General features: G+C 38.5%; 1 long non-coding RNA gene across 1 annotated transcript in view; it reads right to left on the reverse strand.

Moving 5' to 3' along the window:
- LOC139070417 (uncharacterized) overlaps positions 1-17,306 on the reverse strand; it is a 44,211-nt gene extending 26,905 nt beyond the window's left edge. The window contains exons 1-2 of the long non-coding RNA XR_011520934.1: positions 17,027-17,306; positions 16,905-16,946 (exon numbers count right to left, since the gene is read on the reverse strand). This is a non-coding gene — a long non-coding RNA (uncharacterized lncRNA). The remainder of the gene's footprint in view (positions 1-16,904; positions 16,947-17,026) is intronic.
- Between the last annotated feature and the right edge of the window lie 7,580 nt (positions 17,307-24,886).

Consider the following 24,886-nt stretch of genomic DNA (forward strand, 5'->3'; position numbering starts at 1 on the left):
CCAGATGAGAGCCAAAGTACATCTTGGACAAAACCACCTGTCCAACAAAGGGATTCTCCTGTTTTTATTGCAAATGCCAATATCTTATTTTACTTGAGCAATGATAGAGACTTTATAATTTTAAATATTCACATTTGAAATTATTCATAATGATTTTCATTAGTATCTGTGGTGGCATTAGCCATCTTCTATGATTTGGCCTGCAGCAGCTTATCTGTTGCTGAGAGGCCAGCTTTGATCCAGAATGTCCCCTTGACCCAGAGCATGAGGTGGCAGACAGAAGGACTCTCATCATTCTCGGACAATGTCTCCGACCCCATGCATGAAGATATTGCAGGACTGTCCTTCAGTGACAGACTGCTGCATAGATGCACCATCCAAGCAGCTGTTAGAATTTATAACCATCACTGCTCCCAACAAACCGTATGACCCTACATTTATGCTGTTATTTGTACAGTTTTTCAATTTTCATGTAAATAACAATTGTTCTTTTTAATGCTACTGTTTGTTTTTACACCTTTGTGTATGTGAGTTCTTGCATTTACCCGTAACGTGCTGCTGTTACACCAGAATTTCCCCACTGTGGGACAATAAAGGATGATTCTATTCTATTCTAGTCTGGTCTACTCTAGTCTAGTCTAGTCGAATTCATCAGCACTTTATTAAATATCCCCTATGCAGGAGGGAATTATTGTAAATTTGCTGTGGGTCGTGAAGGTAATACAAGCTGATATGGCAACAACGAAGTAAGAAACAGGAGCATCACAATAAAAAGTCCTTGTTAACTATTTTCTATTCTATTTCAAGTGATCAGTGATTATCCATGAACAAACAATCAGGTTTGCCTCTCCTTAATTATGTCATTTTCAGTAAAAAGAATTAAATATCTTCTTTGATGTGTTAAAAGTTGACTCTTTCTCCTGGGTCTGGTCATTTTCATGCTGCATGTGGTGAATTTCAACCACAGAATCACAGTAACATTATTTCTGCTTTGCCAGACATTCTAGGAAACAAATAATAACACTTTTCTGTGTGACCAAATGCTTTTCTCACTAATCTATCACAGTGTGAGGTTTAGCTTTTGCACCTCATTTCTATACATTTTACATATCACTAACCGGCTGCCAAAGTGGAGTACACTAGCTATATTTGTTCATGTCAAAGAAATAAATTCTAAGCAGGTCTTAGAGGGTTTCTACAGGCATAATAAACAGGATGAAAGTACAGTGGAGGTACTGTTGCACAGCACTAATGAAGGCTTGGTGTTTATGTTGAGTGGTCTGTTGAGGGGGTCGAAAGGTGAAGGTGGCAAATGATAAACAGATGACTAAAGAAAGATGATATGCATGAGCTGGAAGGCAAGAACCAGAGAAGTACAGCGTTAGGATGGAGGAAATCCCTGGCTTGTGTAGTGCTGTAGTGGCATCAAAAGCTGAGAGTTCAGACGATAAAAACAGAGAGGGTGATTCATCATGCCCCCAAACGTTTTGCACACTTGCACTTAAAAGCTGTTTCACTTTGATTCCAGTGTTGTCCTCTGTGCTCAGACTCGCCCTCTTCAACCACTGAACTCCTGCGTGCGCACAAACTGTCACTGCTTGCTCTCTAACAGTTTTTCATCTGGAGCAGTACGTTACCACAGAACATCAGTCAGTGATAAATAACCAGCGACCATATTACAATAACTGAGCCGTTTCACTTAATCTCTGCACTACGTTAGCACTGTACTTTACCTTTGTTCCTCAGCTGCTTTGTGGATGGGTTGTTTGAGTTACTTCATAGTAATCAGTCCCTCCAGAGTACTTGTTGGATGTTAACTCGCCCATTAAGGCTGGCATAATTACCACCATAGGAGTTAAGTAATGCATTGTTGTGAATGTGTTGTTCAGCTAAATGAACTCTGCTCCAACAAAAACAGTCAGTCTGTCAGTTATTTGTAAAAGCATTTTTTCTAATGAAAAAGAAGTTGAGAATCTGCACTTTAGTGGTATTTTTCTTGACTTTTTGCCCATTCACGGATCAAACTTCAAGTGAGCTGCCGATTATTATAGCATCGTAGAAAATTATAGGCTGTACTGAGTCAGAAAACAAAGCAGTGATTTAAAGAATTATAACATAATTTGCCATCTGTGTCACATCAACTCTAATAAATCTGCCCGCACTTCCACATTACCCAGCAGAAAGTCAGTATGTGTCAGTTGATTTTATACAAAAGACTTTATATAAAATCTTATTAAAGAGACACTTAGCTACTTTTTCCACATTTTGAATAATTTTATTGAGTGTGCTAAAATGACATTAATAAAAGACCACCCAGCCCCTATCGCCCCCTGTGGCCAGATTATTTCACTTGCAACTTCAGAGTTGCTGGTCCGGCGTGGGCATAGAAAAATGGATCTGACATGCCTGGCGCTGCTGTCTGTTCCAGCACATTTCGTGTGTGGTTTAGATCATGAACACAGCTGATTTGTTTAATTTAGTAATGAATCACTCCTGTAGACACTAAGGAAGACTGCGAAGACATTTCAGCAAGGAGAACAGACAGACACTAGGGGGTGTTAAAGGCCAGCCAAAACTGAGTTGTTCCCCTTTAATAAAGAGTGTGTGGCAATTCCTAAAAATTCCTAAAATTCGGATTTACATTAAATTGGCTTTAACTGTACATTGCTTGAGCTGCAGCTAGGCTAACACAAGTTTCAGCTCATCTTAACCCTCAGGCGTTGCTTTAATTCACTATACTCAGTGACCTTATAGACAAAATGCAGAAATATTTAGAAATTCTTGCTGGAATTGACCTCTAGATACATCAGAAGTGCTTTATTTCCCGTCATCTGGGGATCTTTTTCCCTGTAAGCCATACAAGTATATATAGGTATATTATAGGTGGAACTTTTTCATGAGCAGCTATGAAAATGTGGAGATAAGAGTTATATTAAGATGGTGAAAATACATTTTGGTGTCGACTGGCTGGAGCTGGCTCATCAGAAATCTAGACCGACCTGCAGAAGCAAAACAGTTTTTCTTTGCGGGTCGGTCTAGCCATGCTTCAAAGGAACCTCAGGAGACCCAAACAGTGTCTTACCAATCACAGCCCTCTATTGAGATTGAAAACGTGTCGTCATTTCCGGCTTCAAACCGCAAATGATTGTAGGTATGAGGGACAGTGAAAACCATGGCGAAACCCTTGCAGGTAAACACAATACATAATGCTGTGCTGGGGGGTTATGTGTTTTATGATTTGATTAAGCTGTGCCATTGTAGGATGCAGTTCTATGTGTGCTGCGTTCTGGACCGTATGGCACAGCACCCCGCCTGCGCATGTAATTCTTGCTCTGCCGTCTGCCAAGTTTCACAAGTCAGGAAACATGTCTCCATTAAAATTCATCAGAGTTCGGCCCTTAGACTTGAAGGAATGTTTTCTGAATTATTAAACAGAAAGCCCTTATGTTGTGCATTCCAGTTGTTGTATTTTTCTTTAGAAATTTGTAAAGTAAATCTAAATAATCCCCAGTCCTTGATTTATGCTGTGTCATATTTTCCATGCTTACCCAACACTGAGAGAAAGATGTCGCATTTTCAGATGCTTCTGTTGACTCTCATGCGTTTCAGACTCAACCTACCACATGAACATCTTGCACACCTCTTTGACACTAGCCGGACAAGCGCGTCAGCAGTGTTTACCATCACTGTTAATGTCCTCTACGCCCACCTCAGTCCTTTGGTGTACTGGGCGCCAAGGCACTGTATCCAGGCCAGTATGCCACACCAGTATGTTGAGATGTTTGGTGACCGTGTCACAGTTATTATAGACTGTTTTGAAGTTTTCATAGAGAAAGCACAAAATTTATGTGCTTAGGCTGAAACATATTCAAACTACAAAAGTAGGCACACAATGAAATATCTTATTGGCATCACACCACAGGGGACCATCTCATTCATCTCCAAAGGATGGGGAGGGCGTACCAGTGACAAACGCATAGCTGAGTCATCAGGCTTGCTGCAAATGCTGTCTCCTAGCGATATAGTGCTAGCTGACCGGGAATTTGATATTATGTAAAGCGTTGCCCTGATGGGGGCCACATTGAAAATCCCAGCATTCACCAGAGGCCGTAGTCAGCTACAAGCACAAGATGTGGAGGAGACTCGCAAAATTGCTCACGTCAGGATCCACGTTGAGCGTGTAATCAGCTGTCTGCGCTCCAAGTACACCATACTGAATGACACTGTTCGTCTAGGTTTAGTGGTGCCGTGTGAGGGAGAAGATATTACAATGCTTGACAAGATAGTCACTGTTGCATGTGCGCTTACAAATATGTGCCCAAGTGTGGCGTTGAAGCTACCAAGTGATGAGTAACTGTTCGCTATGCTGTTTAAAGAACTGAACTTGTACATTTTTAACACCTTGTAATGCAGCTAATAAAGGAAGTTGAAATGCAACAATTGCTTCATTCCTACAAGGCTTAACTACTACACCATGAAATATTTCACTTGAAAAAGAAAAACATGTTATATGAATTAGAGGAGTTTTATTTGTGGGTTTTTCAAATGCTTTAACCCTTTTGCCAGTAACACCTGAGCATATTACGTAAACAAAATAGTTTGCAATCAAATGTGCAATAAACATAACTTTGTGCAATAACAAAACGTTGGGGAACAAAATAAAATCAAAGTATTCAAAATGTACGCTGAAACAATGTCATCCAAAGTTTCAGTTTGTGCAAAGGAAATAACACTAAAGAAAAATGGTAGCCACAAAGAATAAAACCTGTCAAAGTTATTAAACAATCTTAATGAAAAGAAATTAAAAGTAAATAAAGTACTCTATATTAGCTAATTTTGAAATATGCACTAACACAACTTATTGTAATACAATAAAAACGGTGTTTTAGTTGAAAAAAATAAAGTAACAAAAATCTTTCTCAAACGTATAGCCTGCAACACTTGTAACTTGTACACCAAGGTTTGTGCAAAGAACATAAAATCACAGCAATAAAGAAAATGAATAACCGAATATGTATGTAGTACAGGCACGCAGATAGGGTGAGGAACGGGGGGGGGGGGGGGGGGGGGATCTGTCCCCCAGATTCAGATCGACCCCCATCCGTCCCCTGCTCTAAGGCCAGAAAGAAAACAAAATTGGAGGTTATAAGTGCTTGAAGCTCCTTTTTCCAATTACATTGAATGCAGCATGACGTAAACAAACACCGAGTCCAGAGGCGCCAAAGTGGTTGCTGCTAGGATGCAGGATGAAGCGAAAAAGGCAAGCAACAATTACTGCGTATTTAAAAAAGGCCAACAGTGTAAGTAGGCGGGACCAATCTGTTTGTTTATGCATGTTGGTTATAGTTTCTGTACATTGTTGTCAGTGTTGGGACTTACTCGTTAAAAGCGCCAAAGCCTCATTGCTGACTTTAACACTCTTATCTACAAATATGATCCCTCATGAAGTTACTACTTTACATCAGAAGATAGTGGAGATGTGGAACCTTCAGGCTGATCAAAGTTTTGGAGTTTTTAGAGTTTAAAATGCCTCCCGCCTAGAGGCTCCCAGTCGGGGAGAGGAGGAGATGCGCTCAACATGAAGAGCGCAAATATTAGATAAAACGTATAATTGCCGGCAGGTCTGGTCTTTGTTGACTGATCACTTTGTCTGGTAATGACTGACTCCGATTATGAAGCAGATTATTGACTCTGATGAAGAAATTCACTCATCCAGCCGGGAAGATTGACACTGCTGCAGCATCAGACAGCTGGTGCTGCACGAGAGGTGTGGAGTTTACAAGCTCCAAACGTTGGGTTTGATGTTGGTTTATTCTTCTCTGGAACGTGATGGATGTAGAAATGATGGTAAAACACCGCTAACGTGATAGACGTAGCGACAATGTAAAAAAAAAAGCCGTAAGAAAGAGACAGATGCCGATGTGTTGCATATGGAAGTCAAAGTGTGCCCCCTAATCATAAAAAAGGGTAAAATATAAAATGTAAAAAGAGCTTTATATATTTATATATAAATTAAAACTTTCCAAATATAATGAAAATTCCTAAATAACATAAAAATAAGAAGGAACATCTGTTGGTCAGAGGCTGAAAGTTTGGGAACCACTGCTTTAAGTGATAAGTGAATATTGTTTCTTATTACATTTTATGTGCTGTTTTTTTAGGGCTTTTATGTTTTCTGTAAAGATTGGTATGCTGAAAATCATTTAATGTTTTACATAAAGCATGAGGTTTTTGTTAGTAATCGATTGGGAGAATAACAAACCACTGAATTGGATAGTGTTGATCAGGCTGAGCTTTGTTGCCAGCGTTCCATTGCATAATGGCTTCAAACACGTATATAATAGTGTTAGATTTTTTTTGTAAACCATTGGAGGAAATTACACAAACGGACTGAGCTCTAGTTAAGGCTCTTGCAATGGTTTGTGTATGTGTACGACGTGCGTTAGAGGTGTGAATCTTCACTTGTCTCCCGATTCGATTTGATAACGATTATTGGGTAAACGATTCAATTCGATTCGATATCCTGATGCATCACGATTATTTCATATTGATTTGTTTTCATTGATAAATAGAAGATGTCAGATAATTGCTTTTTATTTTATTTATTTTTTTATGAAAAACGTAACTGACACAACCTGCGATGCCTCAAAAGCTCTGCATTCACAACAGGTTAGGACAAAACATTTTAAATATTTAAGAAGATTTAACAAAGTAGAACAATCTGTTTCCTCATTCAACACCACGCCTCAGGCTGAGAAAAACACGCTTTGCAAAAACTCACAAAATCTGAAAATATACTGAAAACCTATAGGACACATAATGTAATAATAAAGTACATAATGGGTTCATATATGAGCGTTTAATGTCTCTGAGCAGCTCTAGAGTCAAATATTTATGCCACAGTTCAAGTCTGTCAGAAATAACACCAAATGAAATGTTTGACTTAGTTTGTTATTTTATTTGAACCCAGTGGTTCGTTCCAGAAATGTTGGAGAATGAATCAAGTTCTGTTTGATGCAGAAAATAATAAAACATAAAACAAATTCTAAACTTCCAATAATATTTAAGATGTGTGTTTTCTTCTTTCTGATAACACCAGCAGAAGGCTGTGGGCTGGATTAGGATTAAATTACCCAGCTGATGGATCTCCTTCACTAACCAGCTAACTACAAACCTTTCCACTAACCTGTCCTGTGTGACCCTCACCATGTAACCCTCATGTCCATGCTGTCTCTGGAGGAGCAGATAGGAGACAAGACCTCCTGTAACCTAAAATGAACCAAAGCTTCCTCCCAGCTTCTCTTTAAACTGAATTTAACATCAGTTTATCATCATGACACAAAATAATAAAGTGGAACAAAAACTTCTGTCTTCTATTTCTCTCTCCTTTTAACTTCTTCGTGTCCCTAAATAAAAGATGATTACGCTGCAGCCACAGTCACTCTCCCCTGCCACCTCCCCAAGACTGGATCTCCCAACATCACAACACTCGGTCTGACTGAGCATTTCGAGTTGAAATAATAATTAAATTATGAAAATAATAAGGCGTGTTTGGAGGAGCGTCCGCCGATTCTCTCTCTCTCTCTCTCTCTCTCTCTCTCTCTCTCTCTCTCTCTCTCTCTCTCTCTCTCTCTCTCTCTCTCTCTCTCTCTCTCTCTCTCTCTCTCTCTCTCTCTCTCTCTCTCTCTCTCTCTCTCTCTCTCTCTCTCTCTCTCTCTCTCTCTCTCTCTCTCTCTCTCTCTCTCTCTCTCTCTCTCTCTCTCTCTCTCTCTCTCTCTCTCTCTCTCTCTCTCTCTCTCTCTCTCTCTCTCTCTCTCTCTCTCTCTCTCTCTCTCTCTCTCTCTCTCTCTCTCTCTCTCTCTCTCTCTCTCTCTCTCTCTCTCTCTCTCTCTCTCTCTCTCTCTCTCTCTCTCTCTCTCTCTCTCTCTCTCTCTCTTGCTGTGAGAGCGAGCGGAGCGCGCCACGCGACAACCCGCTAAATTAACTTAATTCACAGCCCAAATCCAACAGAACTGGTCAGGCTGATTCGGTTCCCCCCCAGTTTGAAAATCCTATCTGCACCCCTGACGCAGTAGTGCCTCAGTGCAATTTGTAAACAAAAGCTTGTGCAAAGGACACTCAGTAAAACTGTAATAAAGAAAACCAGTACTCAACACTACAGAAAATAATGCACATTACATATCCAAAGCTTACAGCTACATAATATATGCAGTGAATGATTTGCTTTTTTAACGCTTTTTGGCTTTTCTCTTATTTTCCCCGATTGCTTCTCTATCATTAATGGCAGGCTGTCCTTGGGACATGGTGTAATGATAACATTTACATATTATTTAATAAACCATAAAATATGAGATTCCATAGAAACTATGAAATCAATCTTATGGACCTGTGGATAACTTAAACCAGAATATTAGAACTTTTCACTGCAGGGATTATGTAACCACTTCGTATTAACTCAGAGACAAAAGAAAGAGAGTCAAATTTTAAAAGTTTAAAGATTTATTTCTAAACAAATTAAAACTAGACTAACTTTATACACTAAATATATGGTGTAACTAAGGTGAAGTGAGACGGAGAATGGTGTAGTGTGGAATGTTGTTCAGAACCAGCAAATCCGGAGAAACGATTAGTTCTGATGGGAGTGAAGGTGATGTTTTCGCACTAAGCTTTGGTTTGGAGATTCTTAACACACACTGAGACACCATTCTGTCGGTCTATGTACCCTTGGCGGAAGTCCCCGTCTAGATCAGGAGGTGTAGAGGTCCAGCTTGGACCTTTCTGGAGCCGAAGCCCGCAGCACAGCCGCGGCTGCCGACCAGTCCAGTCTTGAAATACTTCCGGGTCACGACAGTTTATTGGCATCTAGCAAGACCCAAAACGGGGTTGTGATGGTTCAGAGTCCTTTGTCTTGATTCTTCTCTTGGGCTGGAAAGGAAACAGTTTAGAAGCAAATGCATGAGACCTTGAGCAAAATCTCATGCAGATTATTTCTTGCTGAGGAGAGGGGGGAAATGACTTTTAGGTGGAAAACAGTCATTTCATTCTGTTACATTGGGTACAGGGTCAGTGTAGTGATGGGCCACAAGCTCAGGCATTACTACCTTGTAGAAGAATTCCTGAGCTACTTGTAGTAGCTGACCCCACATGCGTGCATCTGGCCTCACACGTATTATCAAACAGGCTTTGGTCGTCTACACAACAAAGTCACAGAACTCTGACTTTGTGACAAATATCTGTGTTTGAAATTGTTTGTAGTACTTGTGGGTCTGTTTTAACTCCACTATCCCGTCTGTTAAGGTGAGACAGATAATGTCATCCTCACAGGCCTGCAGAAGGTTGTGGTTGAGATCTGTACGGGCACTTGATTTCCACGCAGCCTTTTCCACAGCACTCACAGGAGTTAATGATGAAACCACACTTCTCCACTTTCAGGCCTCTGTGCAGCATCATCGTCTGTGAGGTGTGGTAGAGTCTTGCAGTTTGCTCATTCGCTTTTCCCCATTTGATTGGCTCTGGCTCATTGTCTGACAGCGGATGTCAAAACTTTCCAAATATAATGAAAATTCCTAAATAACATAAAAATAAGAAGGAACATCTGTTGGTCAGAGGCTGAAAGTTTGGGAACCACTGCTTTAAGTGATAAGTGAATATTGTTTCTTTGTTTGGGTAGCACACCTTCTTCACTGTGGATAATACAGGCATGGCAGTGGAGGTGGACATAACAGCATGAATGTTTGACGCTGTGATTTTTTCCCACTATTGCTGTGTGCCAAACCTCACATTTATGTTGGTCCCTCCCTGGTTTTCTCTTCCAGCACCTCTGCCTCTGCTTCTGACACAGTGACATAGCGTTGAAGTTGATTGCATTGCTGCAGAAGGACAGAAAGCTCACAGCCCCTTAGGTGTGCATCATGGAGACGTAGAAGGGATTTGGGGAGGACGCGAGGCTTGACAGGGTCTGCGTACAAGTTACAGAATCACTCCATCACAGAGCAGAGTCCAGCTCTGCCTACATGCATAAGAGCGGGGACAGAGCCTCAGTTCGCTAGTGTCCTTTGTGGTACTGAACAGCCACCAGTACGAGTCCGGATTTTGGGTTCAGAGCACTCATCCTGTCCTTCATTTAGCGAACGGTCAAGGGCCCATTTTCTGGATGCACTGGTGTTGTAGTCTATTTTGTGTCCCGGGACTCCTTGCACTGTCTTCACATTTGAGGGCATTATCCGGTAGGTCTGAACATCTGTAGGTGGGATGTAACCCATAGACGCACAGCAGTGTCAACCTTGTATAGAAGAGCTGCCACATGGACACATTTCTCTGCAACACCGGCTATACATGTACAATGGGCACTCTCCACCTCCCCAGGAGACGTTAGGATCACCCAGGGCTGCACGGGCTTCTGGCTGAGGCACATAGAGTGATTCACCTGAAACAGTGAGCACAAAGAAGTGTGTATCAGAACTGAGGTTCTCAGATTAGGGTATATACTTTCAGTGTGCATTTTTTATATACAAGTAGTTTCTGACAGACTTAAAAAAATTGCAGGGTTTACACACTTAGGGGTATTATTCGGTTAATGTTGTGGTTCTGGATGGTTTTACTGTACAGCCGCCCAGATATCTAAGCGTTACTTTGAGAAACTACATTTAAGTGCTGTGTGACTGCTCAGCTATGTTCTTGAATGAGTCATGAGCATGTCAAAGATTTTAGCTATAGCTTATTTTGTTTCTTTTTGACCTTAAAGAAAAAGTTGTGCAAGTGTATCTGTTACAAGTTCACTGTTGCCACAATACAGCTCTGTAGTCCGTAGTTTTATTAACTAACATAAACGATTATGGGTGAAAGTGGCTGTATACCTTCCAAAATTAAAGATATAATGTGCAATTTACATAGAAAACATTTAATGTTGATTCCCAAAAAGGTAGTTACTAGGGATGAGCCGGGTACTCGTTTCAGACGAGTATCCGGTACGGATAAAGCATTTTTGACGAATACGAGCATGAAACTAGTAAATCTCTTAAATATCTGTAATCGTGCTGAAGGAAAATCCTCATTGGGTAACTGACTGTCTTCACGCTCTGTGATTGGCCAGTCACATCGAGCGCCCGCCCCTCCCTACACACAAAACTCTCTAGCCGGCCGGGAGCTCAGTCCGTCCGGCTCATCCACGCACACACACACAGACAGTAATGGATCTCGCTGTGCTTGCTTCACTGTTGCTCACGTTTCTTCAGTTTTCCCTAGGTTTTCTTCAGCTCGCCTCTTTTTCGGTTGAATATTTAAAGTTACTTTTTTCGTAACTTACATGGTGCATTTGACAAGATAGAGCTGACGTGCTGCATCAGTCACTCACTACCTCCGCTCCGGTCGGGTTTTTTTATTTTTTTAACTCCATCTCTCTCCCTCTCACCCTTTCTATCTCTCTCAGACACACACACCTTAATCAACATTGTTTTGTTTAACTTTGTGTGGGGCAAAATGCCAAGAACCTTAAGAAAAAAATCTGTTTAATCAAATTAAAATAAAAAAAAATATGTATAAAATTGTGTCTGGTTCTAGCATTTCATATTTCCTAGTTCCTACTGCATGAGTTCAGATGTATTAATCCATGCACTTAAATATTAATGTTCTGATTTTATTGAAACACTTGTTCTGTAATAGTTGCTTTACAATTGTGATCAAAAATATTTAATCTCAATTCTGAGGCTGCTCTGTAAATAGTTTTCAAATAAACAATACACATGTCAATTTCCGATCATTCCATATCAATTTCAGACTTAAAATAATATATTGATGTAAACCACACCCACTTCCGGTTAAACCACGCCCACTTCTGGGTTATGCCACGCCCATTCCGAGTACAGATACAGATAATTTAGTTGGTTGAACAGATACAGATAGTGGTGCACTCGCTCATCCCTAGTAGTTACCTTCTTAACTGAAGTGTAAGACTCCAAAAAAAGTCTTTAACTAGCAAACTCGATATGTGAATAAATGTATTTTTTTTAACTTGTTTTTGCTTCTTCAACACCAATTCATAATTAAAATTCATACCAGAATTATTCTTTACCTTCTTAAGGTTCCATTTTTTATTCACCTTTTCAAATGAAGTTATTGCTTCCTAAGCTAAATAATGTGCAAATTACATATTCAACTAAACATTACTAGAAAAAGCAACAGTCTCCTTCCTAACAGAAGTATAACATTCCTAAGCTAAATCTGTAGCTTTCAAACTAAATATGTAAACAAACGTACAGCCTCCTAACTGAGTATTTGTGTTGTTTACCGTGTTTTCAGCTTGTAAATAAAAAAAATTCTAAATTCCAAGCTAATTAAAAAGCTTTTAAATTAATTTTTAAAATAAGTACCTAACTACATATTCACCTTATAAAACAAAGTGTTTAGAGACAAGCAAAAATATATTTTGCTTCCACATTAAACAATTACCCCTTATTTTTAGCAATGACATCACACAGAAACAACTGATTTTTATTAGAACCTTCATCTACGTATTTGTTGAGAGTAATTATAACATCTACATGAGAAAAAGGCCGTCTTACCTTCAAGTGCACAACGGTCTTCCATCCGACTCTGCACACTTCGAGGTCCTGCACCCACCCGTCGGTAAACCGGACTTGGGCTTGTTGCAGAGATCTGACGTTACTAAACACTTCATGGGTGTACGCACTCACAGTTAGCACCATATAGTTATATATATATATATATATATAAAACTATATATATAAAACTATATATATATATATATATATATATATATATATAAAACTATATATATATATATATATATATATATATATATATATATATATATATAAAACTATATATATATATATATATATATATATATATATATATATATAAAACTATATATATATATATATATATATATATATATAAAACTATATATATATATATATATATATATATATATATAAAACTATATATATATATATATATATATATATATATATAAAACTATATATATATATATATATATATATATATATATAAAACTATATATATATATATATATATATATATATATATATATATAAAACTATATATATATATATATATATATATATATATATATATATATATATATAAAAAACTATATATATATATATATATATATATATATAAAACTATATATATATATATATATATAACTATATATATATATATATATATATAACTATATATATATATATATATATATATAACTATATATATATATATATATATATAACTATATATATATATATATATATAACTATATATATATATATATATATAAAACTATATATATATATATATATATAAAACTATATATATATATATATATATATAAAACTATATATATATATATATATATATAAAACTATATATATATATATATATATAAAACTATATATATATATATATATATAAAACTATATATATATATATATATATAAAACTATATATATATATATATATATAAAACTATATATATATATATATATAAAACTATATATATATATATATATAAAACTATATATATATATATATATAAAACTATATATATATATATATATATATATATATATATATATATATATATATATATGCGTGAGTAAAGTTGGGCAACACGCTAACGCCTTTGCTCCAGCCTTTGTGTTCGTAGCGGTCTAACCCGTTTAATCCTTTGATCTTCTCGTACCTTTCTCTAGATTTTGCGTCGAGCCTGTCTTTGTACGGACCGGGAGCAGTCTCCTTCGTTTTATACATCCTTGTGAATTAAGAGAGGTTAAATTCCTTTGCTAGTTTACACCGCAGAAGGACGGTTTGGAGATGTAAACACCGAGCCCAACAGAGAAAAACTGTGTCTTCCGGGTTTTTAAATCTCCCTCCATCCTCAATTCCTACAATGCACCACGCGTAAGTCACGTGGTCTGTCAATCTCAATTGGTTTGGTGGGCGGGATGTTGCTGTGACTGCACGAAACAATAAAGATGGTGCTGACTCATTTAAAATGGCTTTGGCCTCAACTTTGGCCTATTTAGACCTTTCTTTGAGTCAAGAGTTAAAGGTACTTGAGTCCTTTATCTACAAAAAGATGCATATGCTTCTTATTGGCGGTGAATAGCAGACTTCCCTTTTGACTGACATCCGTAGCGGTGAGTACGTCATGTTGTTTGCTGTCCAGTAGCATGCAGAGACAGTTTGAAAGACAACTCTAGGGTCACCCCACAACAACCCTATGTATTCACATATTTAGGATGCTACAGACTGGTAGAATGTAAACAGTCTTTTCACCAAGACTGTTTTGGAAGCTATCTGCAACAGGTATAATGAGATGTAAAACCTTTACATAGAAACATGCTTCAAAGTGACCATAATGTCTCTTTAAACCAAGGAAATCATGGCTGGGGGGTTTTATGTGTGGTTTTCTCCCCGGGTACTCTAGTTTCCTCCCACTAAACACATATATGTTCCATTAACTGGAAAGTCTAAATTTAACTTTTGTGAGTGGGCATGTTTTTGAGTCTCCACGTTGTGTCATAGCACTGCCTTTCACACATTCGCCAGCTAAATGAAAGTGAACCGTGTGAATCAGTTTTGCAGAAAAGACCACAGCACATAAAAACCTAGCAGATCAACATATTTTATACAGATGCTGTACACAAACAACCACGTTTTCTGTAGCACCTAAACTCTGAGCAATATGAAGTGTCTCCTGAGGGACAAGCAGCCTGACTAAAGCTTTTACATAAGCGCTGCCTGTTGGCACACACATCTAAACAAGTACAGTAGTTGATGGTCTCACCATGCAAACTGAAGAGCTGAATCATCTCTTTGCAGGACAGACCATCAAACATATTTTACAATCCACAATGAAACTTGACAAAGACTAGAGAAAACAATGTGTACAACTAGTGGAAATTTCATGAAAGATCAATTATAAACATGGTTACAACACTAAGGTACTCTACCAATCATCTTCCCAAAGAAAGTTCTGAAGAGATTGTATTGCTGAGCTCATCTGGTATTGTTCTCAAACTTGTTCCAAAAAAAAGCCTCACAAGCTCATTTATGATGATTTCACCTCCTGCTTTACCCTTTTTGTAAGTTTTCCTTGAGTTTTAATTACTTGTGCTTGCCTCATTACCCAGACCTTGTTTATATGTTGTACTTGACGGAGTCTAATGTCCAAGTCCTCCACGCTGTGTTGGGTTGGCTATCACAACTTACACAAAATTGTTTTAATTACAAACTTTAAAACCTTTTCTCCCTTCTTAAAAAAAACACAACATCTCATTAACTTTGCTTAAAAATGGCTCACTTTCTCTTCCAGTTGGTTAAATTTCTTTCCTGTGTCATAAAACTGCCTTCCACCCAGGTTAGTAGTTGAGCTTAAGTCTTCTGCAGGTATTGCTGCAGAGGGTTTATATTTATCTATTTTTTGCAGACAGGTTTTTAAGTTGCAAGCAAGCCACTGATACAGGCTATGTGAAGGCACTTCAAAGATGTGGGGATGGGACTTTGCTTAGTCACCTAGCTGGCAAACTGCATTGATAGCAAAAAGAAAGCGATCAGTCTGCAGTCCTCTGCTGGTGATAAGTAAAAAGTTTTGTGAAATGAGGTAAATTTCAGCATGTTGCAGCACTGCCAGCAAGCGAGTAAATGTGTTGCTGCACTGAATGAATTAGATTTACTTGTAGGTATTCCAAATTAAATTCTGGTTTACAAAACATGAATCCTGAATAAGAACTTTAGAATTTTTAATGGAAAATGTTCGTATTTTGTACTTATTTATTTTTATTGGACACATTTTAATGTGCCTAAAGAACAGAACACAGCTCAGTTGATGTATTTTTTTTTTATATTTTTGCCTTTGAGCCTATTAAAGTGCAAAGTTGTGAGGGTAAATGTGAGCTGAGGCTTAAACTGAATGCAAAATAAGCATGTTGACACAGAGGCCACTGATCCACTCTTGGTCTCTTTGTCCTAACCCTTTATAGAGCCAACGTCTATATTTAGACACTTCCACTCACATCATAAATTATGTCAGTGTGCCTTGCATGAACTCTTAAAATTGAGATTTCATCCAACCAATCATCAAGCTAGCTACACTTTGCGCCATGGTGCCGCTCAGCCAATCAGCACGGAACAGTGAGGCGACAAATAGTACGTCTCCAAAACCGGAAAAAAATGCCTTCTTGTAGCCCGGTCTCTCCTCGTGTTTACAGTTGGATCTTTAAAACTTTTACATGACATAGTTGACTAGTTGTGCTAAATATGGATATATGTGTTAGAAATGTTTAACTCAATGAAGTTGGTGAAATTATAGAATAAAAAATGTTGCTTCCATAGTTGAAAATATGCCCTGAACAAGTAAAAGAGATGTGTATTTTTTTTGGTAAAATCGTTTTTCATTATTATTTTTATTTTATAATCTTCAGGATGATGGTAAAAGTGAAAATAATAACAGTTATAATGTTGAATTTGGTGTGCAGTTTTAAACTAAGATTTCTATGAAAAACAGACGGGGGCAGCTATTGTGTCGGCCAACCATGTAACCAGTGCCGATGAAGAAGAAGACGACAATGAGTAATAGTCTAAAATATTCTAATACTTTATACTTTGTCAGAAATGTTACCTGTTTTTCTATAGCTTTCAAAAATATTCATCATCATCATCATCATCGTTTATTGATAAATCACTTAAAAAAAGCATGGCAGCTGACCTACGTGCTGCACAACGATCACACAGAATACAGAACTGTCATGCTGTGGGTAAGAGCTTTCACCCAAGACATGAAGAATCACATCAGAGGAACGGTGAGTAAAAGTAAAATGGTTTATTTACAATGAGGAACAACAGAAAAGGCAAAAACTTACTAAAGGCGCTGCTTCAGATCAGGAACAGGAGAAGACTGGAATCTACGGGAATATAAGCAGAAGGTGAGCGAGACCAGAACCAGAGAACCAGGAGATGAGTCTGTGACTGGGAAAGTTCTTACGGTCAGGAGTCGGAACCAGAGTGGAGGCGGACTGAGGAAGGTCGGACCAGAAGAGGAGTTCAGAGCATGAGGCAGGCGGGCAGACGTGGAGAGAGGAGTCCAGAGGATCTTCAAGCGACGAGACGTGGGAACAACTCCAGGCAAGGTAGGTGATGCAGGTACAGGTTACTGGAATGGAGTTCAAAGTTATCAACATGGAAACACGGACAAGCAGGCAGGTTCAGAGGCTAGCGAACTACCCATGTGAGAGTATCAACCGGCACTGGAGTTGAGTCGCACCGCTCCTTAAATCCTCTGTCCCTCAATCAGTCAAACTCCCAACAGGTGTGCCGTCTGCCGCGCCTACCTGCAACACAAAAAAACAGAAAATCCACTAGTAGGTGGAGGCAAACCGTGACAAGAACAGAGATAAAATTCATACTGTAAAAGGCAGTCAAACAAGTAAAACAAGCAAAACTGTAAAATAGAAATAAGAGATTTCAAAACACAGAATAAAAGAATAAACTCAATCCCAAACAAGGTGATCAAATGAACTATGATGCTTAAATAAGCAACTAACCACCTCCAAAAGAGATTATAGATATGTGTTTTAAGACAGGACAAATGATTAAAAAGTTGCATTTTCCATAATATGTCACCTCAATGGTTGTTTGTGTGGGGTTTCTTTTGTTTCTCAGCAGTCAAGTAACAACTTTTATAGTAATAGTTTAAAACATTCACATAATGATTCAATTAATTATTTAGTCTAGGGATGAATGCTTGCATCAATTGAAAAACAAAACAAAGTGCCTCAATAATTTATGGGTTTTATGATACTTATTTTACATGTAAATCCACCATGTGGTCATTTGACTTCCTGTTTGTTTTTCTTGTCTGTAATCAGTTCCTACACTTCCATACATCACCCACTAGTTATCATTGTTGTCCTCTGCTACCAACACACATTCATTTGGCTATTTCATTCATTCCTTTATTTGTTCATTCATTCATCTTCTGATGTAACTTAATCTTTAGTAGGATTATGAGGAGTTGGAGCCTATCTCCAGCAGTCATCAGAGTTTACATGCAAACTGGTGACCCATGCAGAAAAGCTACTGTCAGGATTTAAACCTGCAACCTTTTCCTTGTGAGCCAACAGGCGTACCAACTGCACCACCAGGCAATTCACTTCTTTGCTGTTTCTTCTTTATATTTTTAGTCAAGTGTTACAACTTTAAATTGCTTGTGTGATTCTTTTGTGTGTGTGTGTGTATTTTAGACCCTGATGGATTTTCTTTTTGTCTCAATCTTTTTTATTTTATTACTGCATTCTGACCTTACCATATACTGTTCAATCAACACGTTACACCGTTACATCTGAAACTGACGAAGGATGACCAAGCGTTTGGGAGGTGACGCACTGTGCCAGAGCGTCTCAACGCCCACAGTAAAACAGAGATTTCATCGACATTTAGCCTCTAACCTCTAGTAACTTAACCTTACCCTCACCTCCATCCTAACCTTAATCCAGTTTCTCATTCTAAATTACCCGTTAAACGTGTTTGCGAGGAACAATACAACAAGAAACAAATGTTTGCATGCTCAACTGGGTTAAGGTTAGGATGGGGGTGAGGGGAAGGTTAAATTGCAAGAGGGTAAAGGTCACTGTTTGTTAAAACCTACATTTTACCGCGAGTGTCGGAAAGAGACGCTCTGGCACAGTGCGTGGCGTCCTGACGCGTCGGGAGCACCAACGCGTCGGGAAGAAACACTTGGTGACCCTTCGTCAGTTTTAAACGCTTTGCATGTCAGAATGTGGCGGTTCAACAGGGCTTATTCAGTACTTATTAAAAAGCAACAGCCTCATTTGTTACTGCTAATCGAAATGGCATAAATGGCCTGTATTTCTTTGGGCCTTCTATAGATCTATGAGCCCCCAAGACACTTTACAACACAGTCATCCCCTCTGACACAGCTGGCATAACTTCTCAGTGTCTTAGTGTTACAAATTCACCTCACAGTTTAGTAAAATGTTGATACTTATGTAAAAAAAATCCCTTCATCAATGCTCAGATTGCAAAGATGCAAATCACTTTTCTACATTAATAATTCATACTATTTACCCACTGAATGTGCAGAGTTCTTTGGTAACAGATGTGCAGCTCTTTAACAGCTATACATGTTTGCCACGGGATGTTGGCATGGAACTGTAGGCTCAGATTCAAATGCTTTTAGCTGTGTCCCGTATTCCTTTTCTATTTCATTTGAGTCAAATGGAGCACAGACTGAGCCACTGAACAGCACTGAGCAACAGAAAAGAGAGACAGAATATAAGTTATGGACATTCTATTTAAGACAATGATTGTTGTAAGAAAGGGCCCCCTGAGGTTCAGAAATAAAAAAAAGCAATTCACTAGATTGTCTCGAATAAGCCGAGCTCAAGACATTGCAAGTCTCCAGATGCAAAAAAATCCATCACTGCCCAGACGTTCTGATCGTGATTTTGTGCTACATCAGATGGAAAATTGGAAAACAGAAAATAATGTGAAGTCTTGTGAATAATTGCAGGGCAGTGTGACACTATGGCGTGTTTTGAAGGGGTGCACTCACAATTACATGTACAATCAGTATACATGTACGGCTGGATCAGAGACCAGGATGAACAGAAAATGGCATCCATGCACGGGGTCTAAACTTTCAGTTTGTAAGTATCTGTCCAGTTTGGGAAACGGTGATAATAAAGATACAGACTTTTCTGTTCTTAAAGAGACGATGTGTACTTTTTTACAGTAAATCTCTTCAAATATCCATCGAAATGTTGTTGAAAATAAATTAAATGATGCCCAGTTGTTGAAAAATATTGGCAGCATTGTAACACAGTATAACCATGAAAATCTGGTCTAAAGCACACTGAGTGGGTCTAAGTATCCGGGCGACACCATATTGTCAGCGCGTGCCAGTGAGTGAAATGGAGGCAAGGATCCACACGCGGGTTAGGAAGGCAGGCAGACAGGCAGGCAGGAACGGTTTTGGAATAGCTTTAATATAAAGCATGCTGGACATAGAAACAATGAACCGGCAAGAGACACAGAACTGAAGGGGTTTAAATACATGAGGGCTGGGAGCTTGGGTGATTGGAAAACGAGAGGCAGGTGGGAGCAATTAACAGAGACACATGACTGAACAGAATGGGGAGACAAGACAGGGTGTGACACATATTAGACGCCATGCATTGTTTTACGGGGGCCCGTGAGGATAAAACATATTTACTGATTTGTAACAAACAGTTACAAAACTTTCTCCATTCATAAACGCGATCTTACACATTTTCCTCTTCGACCATTGTCAGTGATGAAAAGGAGTCTGATGAGCTTATCATTTTGCTGGAGGTTGTGTTTCCTGGGATTTTTGACCCTAAAGGCCATCTGTTGGTAAATTCTTATTCGAACGCAAAAATACTGCTTGCTTGCAATGATTGAGGTATGCACTGCCTCCTATCGCCAGGGAAAATACACACCACCACTTTTAAGCCGTTACCAAATCAGAATAATTAATAAATTCAAGTGTGCTCTGGATAAAGTGCTTCTCCGTGAGCACACTGATCTCAAAGGAAATCCTTCAGCTATGCTGTGATTTGGGACCCTTTCTAGAGCAACTGTAATGAATAAAAACGGTCAGTTTTCACCATCGAATTGACACGGTAACCTTTTATGCACGCCAGAGCTGCAAAGTCAAGGTTGCGCCAGCTGGAGGATTCAGACGCACAAATCAACCTTTTGCTCTCATTGTTCTTCAATGCAGACATAAATAAACTGTCACGGTGTCCTGCAAAAGCCTTATCTTTCTGCTAAAAGTCAGACTGCTGGATTCCTCACTCTGAATAAAAGTGAATCCACACGAATCCTACAAGGCTTTACAACTTATAAGTTAAATATTCATATGTGATGAATGAACAAGATGTCTAAATCAAATGTTTGAATGACCTGTGCTTAAATCAATGAATTTGAAATGAATTTTGCTCTTACAATGATGCATTTATATCACAAATCATTATGTGTTTGATTTAACAAGTTAATCATTGTTTTTCACTTATACACATTACAATATGATACATATTAAGGTTAAAAACATTTTTGTATCTGAAGGAAGGCGTGGCTTTCTGAGGAATGTTTTGGTAAAGGCTTCGAGACATGGCACATTCTGGTTTGCCAGAATGGCCAGAAATCATGGCAAAATAGTTTAATAAAACAGGAATTACTTCCCGAGTAATTCACTTTCTACCGGAGTTCCGAACCGATTTGGAACAAGAATCCTTGAGGCATCTCTTTTGACATAACAGTCAAAACCTGTTTGCACACTGCAAGCTGACACAGCCAGACGGCTCCCTAAGAGCCACATCCACTTTGGAAGCAAACAAGCATTCCAGCTACTGTTGTGACCTGGAGACATCACAAGACTGGACGGGTCGCATCGGAGTTTAATCTACGAAATCCCGGTGCCGTGAAGTACACCCGACTTTTAACAGTCCGGATCTGCCGGGGTCTCTGCCAGGGTTTGTAGACACAACAGATTGCCTCTGATGCTCTTTTATTAATAATCAACTCTCTAGTTTATAGCAGACAACTGATTCTTTTACACCCAGATTTCACAATTTCTTTCAGATGCAAAGATTCGGATAAACATCTAACTTACATCACATCACATTCCATCACCGCACATCCACTCCATCACATCTCATTAATCATATCTTGTCATGTAGTATCATTAGTTTAGAAAATAATAAAAGTCCTTTTTAACTATATACCTGACTGTCTGAATTAATACAAAGTGTGTTTATGGTTCCTGAATAAGCAAAAAACCCTAGACTCTTCTGATTAACCATTCAAAGATCAATCAGATTGATATTTCATATTTATATGGAATAATCACATCTTGCAGTCGTCACGCTATAAAGTGTGACCGCTACACAAGCGATAAACCACACAAATCCGATAATTACATCCCCGACGTGTTGGTAAAAATGTGAAGGATGGGGGTAACATAAGAACTGGCGGAGGAGTTTAAAATGGGTTTATTTGTAATAAAAAGGTATTAAAAACACAACAGATCTCTCTAAAAGGTTAACATTACACAGCAAATCATCAACTATAGAACACCTGGTTAAAACTTATATTAAAAGCTTAACCGAGCAATGTTTTAAAATCCCCAAAGTTGATAACTGTTCCCAAAACAATACACTGACTAAAACACCTAGTAAAACTTATTTTAAAAAAGCTTTACCACACAAAGGTGTTTAAAAACCAACGTCAGTAAAATTGCACAAACAAAGTTAACCTTAAAACTGAACACAAACATCAAAGGATCCCACTGGATCATCCCAAACTTATCTCCAAGAGTTAAAAAAACTACCACAGTTTAAAACTCAAACGAATCCAAACAAATCTAAATGAAAGGGGTTGAAAACAAACAAAACCGGGAGGACAGCAGAACCCCTGCACTGCTGCCTCCCAGACTGCTGAAGGCACAGCCTTTTTACACAGGTGTTGGCAATCAACCAGATGTAGCTCAGCTATGCTCCTCAGCAGCCTGGGAGAGAGGAGAATGAGGGGCGGTGTCAGGCTGATTCACCAGAGCTGGGTGATCCTGGCTCCTGCTCTTCCCTGGCCAGACTGGCAACATAACACCAATCCCAGTTCGTATTTTATTTTACAACTACGGGAACCCCCAAGAACCTCATCTGCTCCCCAGTCATACCAGAGTGAATGACAGGTCACAAACTTTGGGTAGGAAATTAAAGAATGAGATCACGAGTACAAGTAACTGAAATGAGTTTTCTCCGCAGGGTGGCTGGACTCTCCCTTAGAGATCCGGTGAGAAGCTCAATCATCTGGGAGGGGCTTGGAGTATAACTACTGCTCCTCCATGTTGAGAGGAGCCAGTTGAGGTTGCTTGGGCATCTAGTTAGGATGTCTCCTGGATGCCACCTTAGTGAGGTTTTCTGGGCATGTCCAATTGGAAGAAGACACGCTGGAGGGACAATGTCTCTCAGCTGGCCAGGGAACACCTTAAGATTCCCACAGAGGAGTTGGCCCAAGTGGCAGGGGAGAGGGCCTCCCTGCTTAGGTTGTTGCCCCCCATGGCCCAAACCCGGATAAACGGAAGATAATGGATGGATCGATGGTATTAAGAAAGAAAAACATGACATAAATCAAGAAGTCTGCAAAATAAAACTTAAGATGTGTTTTTAACATCTAACATTTACTTGTGATGGTTTTTTTTACTCATGTGCTGCCAGTTTATTTATCTTGTATTTTTTTTCAAAGTAATTGCCCTTTTTTTCCAGCTCAGCTTCTCACCTTTGTCACATCTATAATCATCTCACCTGGTCTACATTTAGATAAATCAAATCGAACCACGAATCCAAGGGATTCGTGGTTCTTTTTTCTGTTGTTGTATTTATTTTGTTATCAAAGGATGTACTGCTTGCTGCTGCTGCTTTTCTCACTTCTTTGGGTCATAGGTACAATGAAATATTGGCAGTTTTGTTCACCAAGCTTCTTATTTCAACACCAACACATTTGAAAAAAGTTATACCTCAAACAATGTGGCTTTGCTGATTGCATGTTATAAGTAAATCATTGTTTTTTTGTTGGTAAAGGTGTCAGAAAGTGATAAGTTGGTCACAGTCCCATCTGGCTGTTAGCAAACTCAGACTATTACATGCACAAGATCTTTATTTCTGTTTGTTTAAAATCAGTCATTTCTGCTTGCCTTTGGAGAGCGAGTCTGTTTGCTGAGAGCAGGAATTAATTTGTGTTCCCTCATGTGCTTTTTGCTGAAGCTGTCAGTGACCTAAGATACAGATGTCCTCATTTTTTTATTATTTTCCGCCCTTTCGTTGTGACCTAGTTCCACTAGCTCTGTCTTTAAAGTGCTATCATAATTGTTTGGGTTTCTGGATCTATATTAGTTCATGTATTAATATAACAGTTTGCACTCTAACAGGAATCATAAAAATGGATTTACAGCTGCTTGCACACATACTTAAAAACCCAGAAAGTGCTGCAAAATTGAGGGCAGAGCCTCAATTCGACTCTAAAATTGGAAATAGGCTGGCCAGGCATTGCAGTTCAGACACCAGACCCCATGACTTCTTTGTTGTAAGCTCGTATGCCAATAGCCATTTTTTGTCGAGTGAGAAAACTAAGGATAAAAAAAGAAAAGAAAGTGGTGTTGTGACATAAATACAAATGTATTTAATAATTTAGTGTTTTTCTTTATTCTTTCTTCTTTAAGCCTTTAAAGTCCACTACATCATTATTATACAGCTTAAGACTGTCTTGTAAGTCTCCAAATCTGTTGTATTCAATATTCTAAGGTACTAACACGGAACTAGGAATTATTCAAAAACTTGACAAGCCAAGAAATAGGTTTACGGGAAACCATTCGCTGCACTAATTCCTGGCCACAGCCTCTGCAGCCCTTTAATTAGTTTATTTGTTTCTAAATGCAGACAGAAGATTTAAGAGTGTTCCCTTTGCTTGCTTCTCTGACCTAAATGGAATAAATTGGGATGAGATTAGCTCTTGGCACAACACTCGTGAGTGGTGAAAAAGCATTTCTCCCGAAGGATGCTGCAGAAGCCAAGATATGAAAAGCCAGAAAGCAAATGAGAAAGAAACTCATTTGTTAAATAAGAACCAGAATTTCTTTATTTTATAGGTATAATGGTGACAGTAGGTTGGTCATAATTGTTGTGCTATTAAATTTAAATGTGCTGTAACTTTTAAAACAGAGTATTCTTGGGGGGCTTTTAACTTTTGTGTTCTGTGATTTGTAAGTTCATTATGTTTTATGCGTTTTATCAATAGAGCAAAACAA

This window comes from Nothobranchius furzeri, chromosome 6 (genome assembly GCF_043380555.1).
Source record: "Nothobranchius furzeri strain GRZ-AD chromosome 6, NfurGRZ-RIMD1, whole genome shotgun sequence".
Taxonomy (NCBI): domain Eukaryota; kingdom Metazoa; phylum Chordata; class Actinopteri; order Cyprinodontiformes; family Nothobranchiidae; genus Nothobranchius; species Nothobranchius furzeri.